The following is a 13,591-nucleotide window of genomic DNA, read 5'->3' as shown; positions in this document are numbered from 1 at the left end:
ACATATCTGGAGCTCCAGAAATAGTCTCAAAGTTGCTGCATGAACTGGAAATGATAATAGACATCTTTAGATTTCATTTCTTGTATTCATATATAATAATTTAGGTAAAATGAAATGTCACCTTTGATACTTATCAAATGTAGTGTTCTCCTGTTATTCCTCAGGTTGCACAGGGTTTATTCCATCAGGACTTTAATGGAGAACAATGTAAATATCAGCTTGCAAATATAGTAATTTTGGCCATAAATATGATTACAAAGTTTAAATTTTTTTAAATGTAGAACATTTGCTATATTAACATGAATTTTAATTTTATTTGGAAATAAATGGTTGAGGTGGAGCTACTTAAATAAAAGAAAAATAGAGAGAAAATTTATTAAAGAAAACATGATAAACATAGAAGGCAGGTAAAGAGACCCAACCATTCATAATTAGAGTCCCGCCTGCAAAAAAAAAAAACATGATTACAGGAACATCACAGGCTGACTGTGGTGTCCTAACCGTTGTTGCTGCTGGTGTTGGTGACTTTGAAGCTGGTATCTCCAAGAATGGGCAGACCCGTGAGCATGCTCTTCTGGCTTACACACTGGGTGTGAAACAACTGATTGCTGGTATTAATAAAATGGATTCTACTGAGCCACCCTACACCCAGAAGAGATATGAGGAAATCATTAAGGAAGTCAGCACCTACATTAAGAAAATTGGCTACAATCCTGACACAGTAACATTTGTGCCAATTTCTGGTTGGAATGGTGACAACATGCTGGAGCCAAGCACTAATATGCCTTGGTTTAAAGGATGGAACGTCACCCATAAAGATGGCATGCCAGTGGAATTACACTGCTTGAAGCTCTGGATTGCATCTTGCCACCAACTTGTCCAAGTGACAAGCCCTTGCATCTGCCCCTCCAGGATCTCTACAAAATTGGTGGTATTGGGACTGTCCCTGTGGACCGAGTAGAGACTGGTGTTCTCGAACCTGGCATGGTGGTCACCTTTGCTCTAGTCAATGTTACAACTGTAGTAAAGTCTGTTGAAATGCACCATGAAGCTTTGAGTGAAGCTCTTCCTGGAGACAATGTGGGCTTCAATGTTAAGAGTGTGTTTGTCAAAGATGTTCTTCATGTCAATGTTGCTTGTGACAGCAAAAATGACCCACCAATGGAAGCATCTGGCTTCACTGCTCAGGCTATTATCCTGAATCATCCAGGCCAAATCAGTGCTGGTTATGCCCCTGTACTGGATTGTCACACAGCTCACATTGCTTGCAAGTTTGCTGAGCTGAAGGAAAAGATCAACCAGCATTCTGGTTAGAAGCTGGAACATGGCCCTAAATTCTTGAAATCTGGTGATGCTGCCATCATTGATATGGTTCCTGGCAAGCCCATGTGTGTTGAAAGCTTCTCTGACTATCCTCCTCTGGGTCATTTTGTTGTTCGTGAGATGAGACAGATAGTTGCTGTAGGTATCATCAAAGCAGTGGACAAGAAGGCTGCTGGAGCTGACAAGGTCACCAAGTCTGCCCAGATATCTCAGAAGGCTAAATGAATTTTATCCCTAATACCTGCCACCCCAGTCTTAATCAGTGGTGGAAGAACAGTCTCAGAACTGTTTATCACAATTGGCCATTTAAGTTTAATAGTAGAAGACTGGTTAATGATAACAATGCATTGTAAAACTTTCAGAAGTAAAGGAGAATGTTTTGTGGACCATTTTTTTTGTGTGTGGCAGTTTTAAGTTATTAGCTTTTAAAATCAGTATTTTTTAATGGAAACAACTTGACCAAAAATCTGTCACAGAATTTTGAGACCCATTAAAACAGAGTTTAATGAGGAAAAAAAAAAAAAATTCAATGCCATTCAATTGAATAGCATCTAAGAAATTTAGTAAAAGAATATGCCACTCAAGGATTTTATAGCCAGCTAAACTATCCTGCAAGTAGCAAAAAACTAAACAATTATTTACATGTAAAAATTTCTTTGAGTTTTTTTGAGAAAAATACCAGAGGGTGAAGTTTAGCTCACCTCGTGATAAGTGAAGAAACTACAAAAAAGGAACTATGTGAAGACTGTATACATTTAAATGTTGAACTAAAACTAAAATACATAGCAAAACATTTATATAGTATTTACTTTGTACTTCAAACTTCTGAATGTTTGGCACACATTAACTTTAGAGATTAGGGTCAATGACGAGAATGTAAATATGATGTTCTTTCATAATTTATACATAAATCTTACAATTTAAAAGTAGAATTCAGAGAAAATTTGCTGTTTACTTCATGTAAACATTGGGAATCAGATTATTTCATTTCAAACAAAAATAAAGTAGTACAAGTATCAATTAATTTGACCATATAAAAGTAAACATTAAGAAAATATATATTGACTAAATGTTGATAATAGATTGGAGAACAGGGTAAGAAAAGTAAATATGGTAACATTAAAGTGATTGTGGTAGAAGAGTAATGGATACAGTTTTTAAAATACAGAACTGAAAGTAAGATACAAAATTATGAAAGTAATTCCTAGAAAAAAATGTAAAAAAAACCCAAGTATCTTAATGATAACAAATATACACAGCAAGCAAAGGAAAAAGACTATGTACTGAAAGACTTCCAAAAACTCTAAAAGTTGAAAACAGAACACAATATAAAACATAATCAGAACTAAGGCAAGGAACATTTGTCAAATTAATAAATATATATAACTTAAAATGAAAAAAGATGTATTAAAAGAAAAATATTTTCCTATTGTATCACAAAGCAAAACCTAACTTAGTGCAGTGTACATAAGACACACCTAAAACCTAAAATAAATGTATAAAATGAATATATATATACATGTATGTACAATGTACCCTATGCAAATGCAAACAAACAAGAGCAAAGATTTTATGCTATCAGAAATGGCAATATAGCATGTTGCAGAACAACCTTTGCTTTGAGAACACATGTAAAAGTAGGAATCATGCACACATATACACATACACACACACACACACTCATAATCTGTTTTAAGACACTGGAGAGCTAAGCATAGAGAACTCAGAGAGGGTCAAAGGTACCAGAAAGAAGGGTGGTAAGGAGAGAAAAACCAATACTGATGATTTCTTTTCTACTTGGGTCAGTATTCAAGCAGCAACTGAGAGACTGGGAAACTGAGCTAAGTTTCCAGCCATTCTTTTGATACCAGAATAGAGGGTCTGGGGAGGCCCATTTACAAGCCTCAACCCACCCCTTCCCCTTACCAGGTGTGTTAGTCTATTTCTGTTCCTTATAACAGAAATACCTGAACTGGATGATTTATAAGAAAATGAAATTTATTGCTTACAATTTTGGAGGCTAGGAAGTGCAAAGTTCAGGGAACACATCTGGTGGGGGTCTTGATGGTGTCAACAGTGACACAGGGGTCTCACATGCACAAAATGATGGAGCAGAGAGAAACTCATCTCTCATATGCTCTTCTTTTAAAGCCCTCAGAACCACATCCCTGATCACCATTATTAATCCATTCACTACATTATTGTCCTACAGTCTAATCCCTTCTTCAAGGCTCCACCTTTCAATTACCATAATAGGATTTCTCACCCTCAACAGTTAACAGTGGCTATTAAGCCTCAATGAAGTGGGGGGAGCAGGAGGTGGGCATTCAATCTATAGCACCAGGTTCTTGACTCTGCCATAGGGAAGAAATCAAGAGCTGAGAAACAGTAGAAAGTGAAAACAGGTTTATTATAACAAATAAGAAATATAGACTTCACAGAGAAAGTGTGGCATAGCTTCAACTTAGTAGAGTCCACACCAAGTCTGATTTAAAAAGTCAGAAATACACTCTTAAAGTTCAGCATGAAGTTCAAGCTGGCTCAAGTGAGTGAGCAGCCAACTGCTAAAAGTAAGCTTAACACAAAAGTAAGGTATGCACACCTCAGTTGGTGAAGTGCAGGTTTGTCCCAGGAAAATGAGCAACAACCCCACCTTCTACCAGGATTCCACTTTTTTTATGGTTTTTCTATCTAATACAAATTCATGCTATCTAGTGAATATTCAACTAAGGGAATGGTTCCTAGTTATGTAACATTGTCTTGCACACACTCGGTTTGTCTCCTCTTAGGGCATGTTCATTGGTCAAATTTTATCACATACACCAAACAGATTCAAGAATATTCCATGCTCTTTAATACCTCTATTGGAAGGTCATTCAAAGGATAAATTCAACTTTACTGAGCATGCTTGGCTACTAGGTTTATATAACCCTTTTCTATTGAGCATGCCCAGCCACTACATTTGTGTAAATCTGTACACTGAGTTCTCAATTTCCCCATGTTCATGCTGAAAATAGGTCCAATTAGTGACATTAACTCTCCTCTAGGGCAGGGCCTAGAGGAAGGACCTGAGACCTGTGGGAGTGGCTTGAAATCCATAGATATGTTCTGAAACCTGAATGCATGGAAACAGAGCAACTCTATCTCACTTTCAGAATATGAAGATAAAAATTTGACTTCAGGGACCTCAAAAGGAGAAACGTCTGACATTCAACCCAGACTCCTAATGGAGCACAATCTAGAAGTAAGAAAGAACCAGAAATAGACAAGCCTTCATAAAGAGTGAAGCCTATTTAGAAATGGTTTAATTCCTGACTGGATTAAAGTGATATCCCTTAAGCACCTCACCTAGAACAAAATAAATCCTCTCTTGAGGTAGATAACCTCATTAAGAACTTCAAATTATTCCCATATTTTCATTTAAAAATTCTGTCATTTAGTCAAAAAATTACCAGGCATATGTGGAGAGAGACTACACAACAAAAAAGCAAAGAGGAAAAATAGCCAATAGAAACAGAACCACAGGAGATGCAGATACGGGAGTTATTAGATGCAAATAAGAATTGATTGGCCTTGGAATTCTGAGTACAATTTAAAGGTTACATCAAGCCTACAGACTCAAAGTTCACAACTAGAAAAAAAAAAAAGAAATTAAAAATTTCTTTCAAAAAGGCATCATATAGCTTTGGAAGCAATGAGGACTAAATGGGCTAAATTAGAGGGAAGAAACATTCAGTGGTGAGCAGATAGACAGAAACTGGTTTTTTACATGAAGGAATTTGCCAGTTCTTCATGTGAGCCTAAGTTTGTGGTTTAGCCTAGACAAAGAGAAGTAGTTGAAAGATGGATGAATCAATGTAACCTTTAGCAGTCACTTGGGAATAGAAAGACAAAATTAAAGGCTTGAGGGTCACAGATATATAACCATTGTCCACAAAAGCTATTTGTTATACTCTAAGACCTTTTGGAATTCAAAGTGAAATCTATTGCAATCGCATAGTAATTAGGAAACAACTGAGAACAGAAAGGGCAAAAGACAAAAGCCCTAGAGGGTGTGGTGCATTGGTACTGAGGATCTACAGCATGTTTTCACTAACCAACTCCTAGATCTGTGTAGCTAAAAGTTAAGAAACCAGGCCTTTGGCAGACTCTCACTGCTGGGGTAAAATAATTGAATGAATTTGAGGAGTAGGGTGTTTATGCAGCCTCAAAAAATTTCCCCACATATTGTTTAGTAGTTAGAAAAGGAAAATGATATTTATACATTGAAAAAATTCTGACTGGCTCTATCTTAACAAAGGGATTAAAGTTAAGATCACCAAAAGTAGGGCAAACAATGTTATGAACCTCTCAAAATAATATGGTAAAAAGAATATGTATTACATAATGTATATATATATATATGCTAAATAGCATGTATAACATAGTATAGTACATAATATATGTATATTTGTATCTATATCTATCATCTCTCTATCCATCTATATATCTATCTATCGAGAGAATAGTATTCTTGCAAGAATAATCATAACCAGAATCTAATCATGAAGAAATTAGCAGACAATCCAAATTGGGGGACTTTTTACAAAGCACCTGGCATGTACTCTTTAAAAAGTCATCTCACGAAAGACAAAGACTGGGAAACTTTCAGAATAAAAGAGTGTCAAGATGTATGACAAGTAAATGCATATGTGATTCTGCATTGGATGCTTAACCAAGAAAATATGCTGTAAAGAACAACATTAGGATAATAGATGAAATAATTTTGTATTAATGTTCAATTTTCTGAAATTAATAGTTGTGCCAAGTTTTATGTTATAAATTGTTCTTTTTCTTAGTAAATGTACATGGAAGTCTTATGAGGTGAAAGGTCATGATGTCTGACAAATGTTTCAGCTGATATATAACATGCATGTGTGTGCTTGTGTGTGTGTGTATACAAGAAAATGTGGCAAAATAATATTACCGATAGTCACTGTAGGTGAGTATACGTGCGACTTCATTGTACTGTTCTTGCTATTTTCTTGCCAGTTTAAATATTTTTTTCAATAAAAGTTTAAAAATAAAACAATGTGAGAAAACTCTGAAGATTCGTGTTATGAGAGCAGAAGCAAACCAGAGGTAGCTTGAGTCTTGCCATTTAGGTGACACTGTGTGTATTTTGGTAATCCAGCTCGTCACTGAAAGGAGAAATATTAAAAGAAGATCTTTGGGAAGCAGGAATATGATACTTAAAAAACTTAGATCTACACAAAGAAATAAAGAGTGCTGGAAGTGAAATAAATAAAAGTAAAAGAAAATAAATTGGGTTATTTTTCTTTTAATGGTTCTGACATATAATGGACTCTCTAAAATAATGGATACAAAACTATGCTTTTACCCTAACTGAAACATTGTGCGGTATATCCATGTATTGAAACAACACATTGTACTCCACAAATGTATGCAAGGAACTATTAAAATTTTTAAAATTAAATAAATAAAATAAGGGTTGGCAGGTTTTTCCATAGAGGATCAGACACCAAATACTGTCAGTTGCATGGGCGGAATGGACTTTGTTGCAATTACTCAACTCCACCGCTGTAGCACTAAAGCAGCCACAGACAATATGTAACAAATGCATTCAGCTGTGTCCTAATAAAACTTCACCCTTTCATCCACACGACCTATATTTTCATCATATCGATTTCTTTTCTGCCTTCTTCCTTTCTGGTGTACATTATCTATCCATATTACTACCTTTCCAAGTTGTATTTATTCATCACAACTCAATTCAGGCGGCACCTCTTTCAGGACAGTTTTTCAAGCCTTTTATTCCTAACAGGCAAAATGGAATCCTGTCTTATGATCTCATAGGAACTTCTACTTCCTGGCAGTATCTGTGACTTGATTTGTGACCTTTGGAAGTTATTTAATATCCCCATGACTCAGTTTTTTCATCTATAAGATAATAATAGTAACTTCATTATAGGTCTGTTCTAATAATGAATGTGAACAACTTAACATAGAGACTGGCCCATAGAAAACATTTAAACCATGTAAAATGATATCAAATAATATTGTGATGATGATTATTATTCCTCTTCATACTACTTGGTGATGAATAATATTGGCCAAAAGTAAATTTTATATTGTTTTGCAATAATATGTTCATAAAATATGCTTGGTTAGAGATTGTGCAAAAGAAAAGTTATAATAAAGTGATTAGGTATATTTGGATTTTTTTCATTTGAATAGCAATAAAATGTACTAAATCAGAAGAACATGTCTTGACCAGTAATATATATGAAGATGCAGGCAAGATAAAGAAGAATAAAGGTTATGATTCCTGAAACTTTTCAACCACTAAAGTGAAGTAAGCCAAGAACATAGCTGGAAGGGAACCAAGTAGAGCAGGGTCAAAATCAGTCCTTCAGCTATAAGCCCTGGTGCACTAGATGCAGGGCCCAGTTCACACTGAGGCACAAAAATTAATGATGGAATAGCATATGGCTTGGCTAATACAATCTCCAACAGAGCAACCAGATTAAAATTTGCAAGGGATATTGAGTAGAGGAGAAGGCAGGCGGATGGTGAACAAAAACGAAAAACAAAATGCACGCTTGAGAGTATCTTGGGTGTACATGTGCCTGTCCTTTCTTTCATTGGTACGCTTAGGACCAGTATAAGTAAAATGAATATCAGGATGCATGCTTCCTCATCTTTTAGTTGCTCTGTTTAAAAAAAGAAATAAGTCCCTGGACCAAAAGAAGTCAGATAAGGAAACTTACCTATGTTGGTTTGGTTAAAATCAAAGGAGGCAGCCCTCTGATTCTTTATCTACAGAAGATTAAGCTTGCCCCAGGGAAATGGGACACATTGTCAATATTTTAAACATATTTTATTGAAATAATATGTCTTAATTTTAAATCAAATAATTGATGCACATAACTAGTACCAAAAGGTTATTTTGAATTCATTGTCCTCTGCATTGCTCTACTCTAGATTGCTCACCTGGAGCAATAATTCATTTAGTTTTATCTTCTGGTATTAGCTATAATTCTCCATTTTTAAAAATCTAAGTAATACAACTGTACTTTTTCTTGATTTCTCAGTTCTAACACTTCAAATAAACTTCCAATTATTTTGAAAATGGATGTAAATATCTTTCATGCCAACTCTCACCTCCTAATGTGGTATATCATAATTATTAATTAATAATGTCATTTCATCACTATGAATATACAAACATTATTTAACAGATAAGAAAAAAGTGTGCTATGTTTCATTTCCTCTCTTTTGCAACCTCTTACTTTGGAGTGAATAATTATCTTAGGTTTGTCACTTATATAGTTTTCTTCTATTCACAAATATTTATTAATATACCATCAGATTCTTCATTATTATGTAGTACTTAGTGTTGCTGTGGAAAAAAATGATGTCATTCTGATTATTGCTTCACATAAAACATGTTTTTCACTCTAGAAATTACTGGATCTTCTTTTCATCACTGGTGTTATGATATTGCATAATAATGTGCAATCGCGTGGTACTTTATTTTTATTCCCTGTGTCAAGCGATTAGAAATTGAATAAACACTTTCCTTATATGTGGTGCTTTCCCCTTACATATTTGATAATTTCCTTCCTTATATTTTTTCATTTTTCTTTCTCTAATAACTGCTAATCTGATGGTTGACATCCTGGATTAATTTTTCTATCTCTGTTGTGTTTTCTTAAAGATATACTGGTTTTTATTTTATAATTCTTTTACTGAAATTTCAAAATGTAATTGTCTATCATATTTGTAATTTCATCATTTTCTTTTTTCTTAGTTGTTTTATAGTTGCGTTATATTCCCTTATTTTTATGGCTGGCTAACACTTTTTTGTTTTTTTGAAGTTCTTTTTCCTACATTAGTTTCCTTAGCTCTTCATTTCATTTTCTGCTTGTCTTTATCTTTTATGTAGTAGAATTTTATTAGATGTCTGCTAATCTTTACTTTTCCACATATTTAAAAGTGAGATACTAAGAGACTTCTACTAATGGCCATAATGGAATAACAGGCACCAGATTTACCCTCCCACCTTAACAAGAAAGACAAATGGAAAAATTATAACACAATGCTTTTCAGACATTGGGCAACACACAAACAAAAGAGATCCAGGATGCTGTGAAGAGAGTAGAAACCTAAATAAAGCCTAGTGGTCTTAATGAGTTGAGGAGATATTTGAAGTATGGACCGAACAAGGTGGCTAGCAATTATAGGACTAAATACCAGAGAAAAGGGAGTTACACAGACAGAGAGAATTCCCAGGAGTTGCAGAGGATGCCCCTCGAGTCTTTGGCTGAGTACTCTTCTGCTACAGTAGGGAAACTTTTCAGCTTAGGAAAAAAATTGCCAGAAAGAAGTAGAACAGTCCTCAACTACACATAGGGCCAGAAACAGTTTTTGTCCCCACATATCAGAGTATATCTAACTGAGATATATATAAGAATATATCAGTTAGGGACCTCAGAAGAATTTTACCTCAGAGGTGAGGCTAAGTTAGCTATAGATTAAGGTTGTCCTACACCTGACCTACCAAAGTTTGAAAGGAAGTTACAAAAGAAGCAATCTTACTTCCAATAACTTAATTGCATTTTAGACAAAGCATAATTAAAATTTTTCAAAAGTGCAAAGTTGGATAATATTTCAACTCTGTTCTTAGTGACTAATAGAATAATAAGCCAGAGGAGTCTGGCCAGTTATCTCAGTTGGTTAGAGCATGGTGTTAATAACACCAAAGTCAAGTATTCAGATCCCTGTACAAGCCAGCCACCAAATAAAAAAAAGTAAAAAATTAATTCAGCAAGCCTCTGCCAGAAGCAGGCAAGAGAGGACATCCAGGGTCCTAGGTAAGGAGGCAAGTACCACATCCCCCTCCACCTGGAAGCAGGCAAGAGAGCATGCTGAAAACACCACTTCTATGTGGGTGGCCCACCACAGCCACTGCCATAGCCACAGCTGCTGAAAAAGTGGCTTAATGCCACAGTGCCAGACACAGCCACAATGCAGGTGGCCCACTGGATACTCAACTGCACTGACACAAGGAGAATCACCAACAGAGACTGGAAAAAGAAGATATCTCTCTCCACAAAGCCCTCTCCAGAGTAATAGAAGAAGCAGCTGCTCTACTAGATGACCAGACATAAATGTAGAGATACTAGAAATATGAAAACCCAAGAAAATATAACACCACCAAAAGAATATAGCAATTCTCAAACACCAGACCCTATAGAGCAGGAAACCCTTTAAATGACTGAAAAGGAATTCTGAGCAACAATCTTAAAAGAAACTCACTGAGATATGAGAAGACGCAGACAACATAATGAAATGAGAAAAAAAAATCCAGGATATGGAGAAAATTTACAAAGAGATTAATAGCATAAAAAGAATGTAGCAGAATTCATGGAAGTGAAAGATTCACTTGACAGAATATAAAACAAAACTGGTAGTGCAAGCAGCAGGCTAGAACAAGCAAATGAAAGAATTTCTGATCTTGAACATAGTCTTTTCAAAGTAACCCAGGTGGACAAAAATAAATAAATAAATAATTTTTTTTAAATGTGGAAAATCCAAGAGAGCTCACAGACAACCTTAAGCACACAAACATTTGAATCATGTGTGTTCCAGAAGGGGAGGAGAAAGGAAAAAGCATGGAAAACCTATTCAATAAAATAATAATGAAAAACTTCCCAGGTATAGGAAGAGACACAGACCTTCAGATCCAGGAGGCTCAAAGATCCCCACACAGATTCAACTCAAAAAGATCCTCTCCAAGACACATTATAATCAAACTGGCAAAGCTCAAAAACAAAGAGAGAATCTTAAAAGAAGCAACAGAAAAGTGTCAAGTCACCTATTTGGGAGCTCCTATCAGATTAACAGCAGACTTCTCAACAGAAACCCTACAGGCCAGAAGAAAATGGGATGATATATTCAAAATACTGAAAGAAAAAAACTGCCAGCCAAGAACTCTATGGCCAGCAAGGCTATCCTTCATAAATGAGGGAAAAATAGTGTATTTTCCAGACAAAAGCTGTGGGAGCCTACCCCATATGACCAACCCTACAAGAAATCCTCAAGGAAGTCCTAAATCTGGAATCTGAAAAAAAATAATCACTACCATGAATACACAAGAAAGAAAAATCCCATTGGTAGAACAAAAATGCAAATGAAAAAGAGAAACTAAATCTTTCCACCACAAAAAGCCATAGTAACAATTTAATATCGCCCCTACTTTAATTCTGATTTCAGTAATTTTGGTCTTCTCTCTCTTTTTTTGGTCTGTCTAGATAAAGGTTTGTAAATTTTGTTAATCTCTTTAAAGAATCAACTCCTGGTTTTGTTGATTTTGTTTATTTTTTTAAAATTACCTATTTCATATATTTCTGTTGTAATCTTTGTTATTTCCTACTTATATTTGCTTTTGTTTAGTTAGTTCTACTTTTTCTGTTTTCTTTAGATAGAAGTTTACACTACTATTTTAAGATTTTTCTTATTTTTAATATAGGTGTTTACAAGTATATATTTTCTTCTAAGCAATTCATGAACCCTGCATCCCATAAATTTTGTCATGTTACACTTTGATCTTTATTAAGATGTACTCTCTAGTTTCCCCATGATTTTTCTTTTTATCCATTATTTAGGAGAGTATAGTTTAATTTCCACACATTTGTGAGTATTCTGAATTTCTCTCTATTATTGTGGTCAGAGAACATATTTTCTATGATCTTAGTCTTTAAAAAAAAAATTAAACAGAAAATTGTTCACAAAAAGATTTCCATTATTTTTCAATTTTGTTTTTCTATGAACTTTTTGAAGTACCCTGTGTTTACATCCTGTTTTATTGATATTTTTATGTAATTTATGTTGCTAAACTTAAATATTTAATTTATGTTCTTGATTTTTTTTAAGTGGACTTGTTGATTTGCTTAGAAATTAATTTGCCTTTGAAAAATTATTCATTCTCCTCTGTCAAAATTAATTTGATATTTGCATGCTTTTGAAAGACTTTAGAGAGCTATCTCAAATAATTGTAGATATTATAGAATGAAATATATAAATTTTAATAAGCTTTATATCTCCAGTTTTTGTGAAAATTTGAAGCCTTATTTTCTACAGAGTATTTTTGTTATTTATCTGTTATTCAGTTTATGTATTTGTTATTTGAACAAATAAATGTGCGTATCCTTTAAAAAAATTCAGCAAGGATGTAGAAGATTTGAAAAACACTATTAACCAACTTGACCTAACTGATGCCAATAGAAAATACTCTCAACAAGAGCAAAATGCACATTCTTTGTAAGTGCACACGAAACATTTTTCGGTATAGATAATATGCAAAACAACAACAACAAAAATAATGTGGTGCTCAAGAGAAGAAATGTAAATGGTCACTAAACATATGAAAAGATGTTTAGCCTTACTAGAAATCCAGCAAATGAATACTAAAACTGCAATAAATTATTAGTTTACATACATGAGAATTGCAGTTCTGAAGATACCAAGTGATGGTGAGAATATGGATAACTATGAACTTACAGCCTTACTGGTGGAAGGGCAAATTGATATAAGTGTTTTGGAAAGCAATTTGGTTATAATTGTATATGTATTCTCTAAAACTCCAAAATTCTAATATTAGATATATGCCTTAAGAGACTTTAACATAGATTAAAAGATGTGTTCAAAAATGCTAATTGCAGAATGGTTTGTAATAATAAAAATGGAAATAACCTAAATATCCATCAAAAGGAGGATGGATAAGTTTATTGGTGTTGTAATCATGCAGTAGAATACTATAACAACTAAAATAAATGAACAAAAACAATGTGGGTGAATTTATCGAACAAAATGATAAAATAATCTAGTTGTGAAAAAAATACATACAATATAATATCATTTAGAATAAAGTTTAAGAATAGAGGGATTGGTATGCATGACAGCATGAGAAGCTCAGCAGCCCATCCCCAGGAAAACTGATAAAAATTATTAAGAAACAAAAACAATGATTTACAGCTTCTGAAAATGGTTCTAAGAGTATACAGCAAATAAAGAAACATCTATTCAAGAAAAGCTACAAAAATTTGGTAAGAAAATTGAGAGTCTGTGTATTTGACCTCCCTCCTCTATCCCAGCTCAGAGAAGCAGAACTCTACTCCAGACTGATGCAGCCAAGAACACAAGGATCCCTCTCCCACCAGCTCCCAATGGGAGGACATTCTTCTTGGGAGGGGCAATACATCAA

At 34.4% G+C, this 13,591-nt stretch overlaps 1 pseudogene; it reads left to right on the top strand.

Moving 5' to 3' along the window:
* Window positions 1-460: 460 nt before the first annotated feature.
* LOC103583788 lies at window positions 461-1,848 on the top strand (annotated as a pseudogene).
* Window positions 1,849-13,591: the final 11,743 nt, after the last annotated feature.

The sequence above is a fragment of the Galeopterus variegatus genome, unplaced genomic scaffold, assembly GCF_000696425.1.
Source record: "Galeopterus variegatus unplaced genomic scaffold, G_variegatus-3.0.2 Scaffold193, whole genome shotgun sequence".
Taxonomy (NCBI): domain Eukaryota; kingdom Metazoa; phylum Chordata; class Mammalia; order Dermoptera; family Cynocephalidae; genus Galeopterus; species Galeopterus variegatus.
Note: the sequence above shows the minus strand (reverse complement) of the source record. Positions and strands in the feature narration are given on the sequence as shown.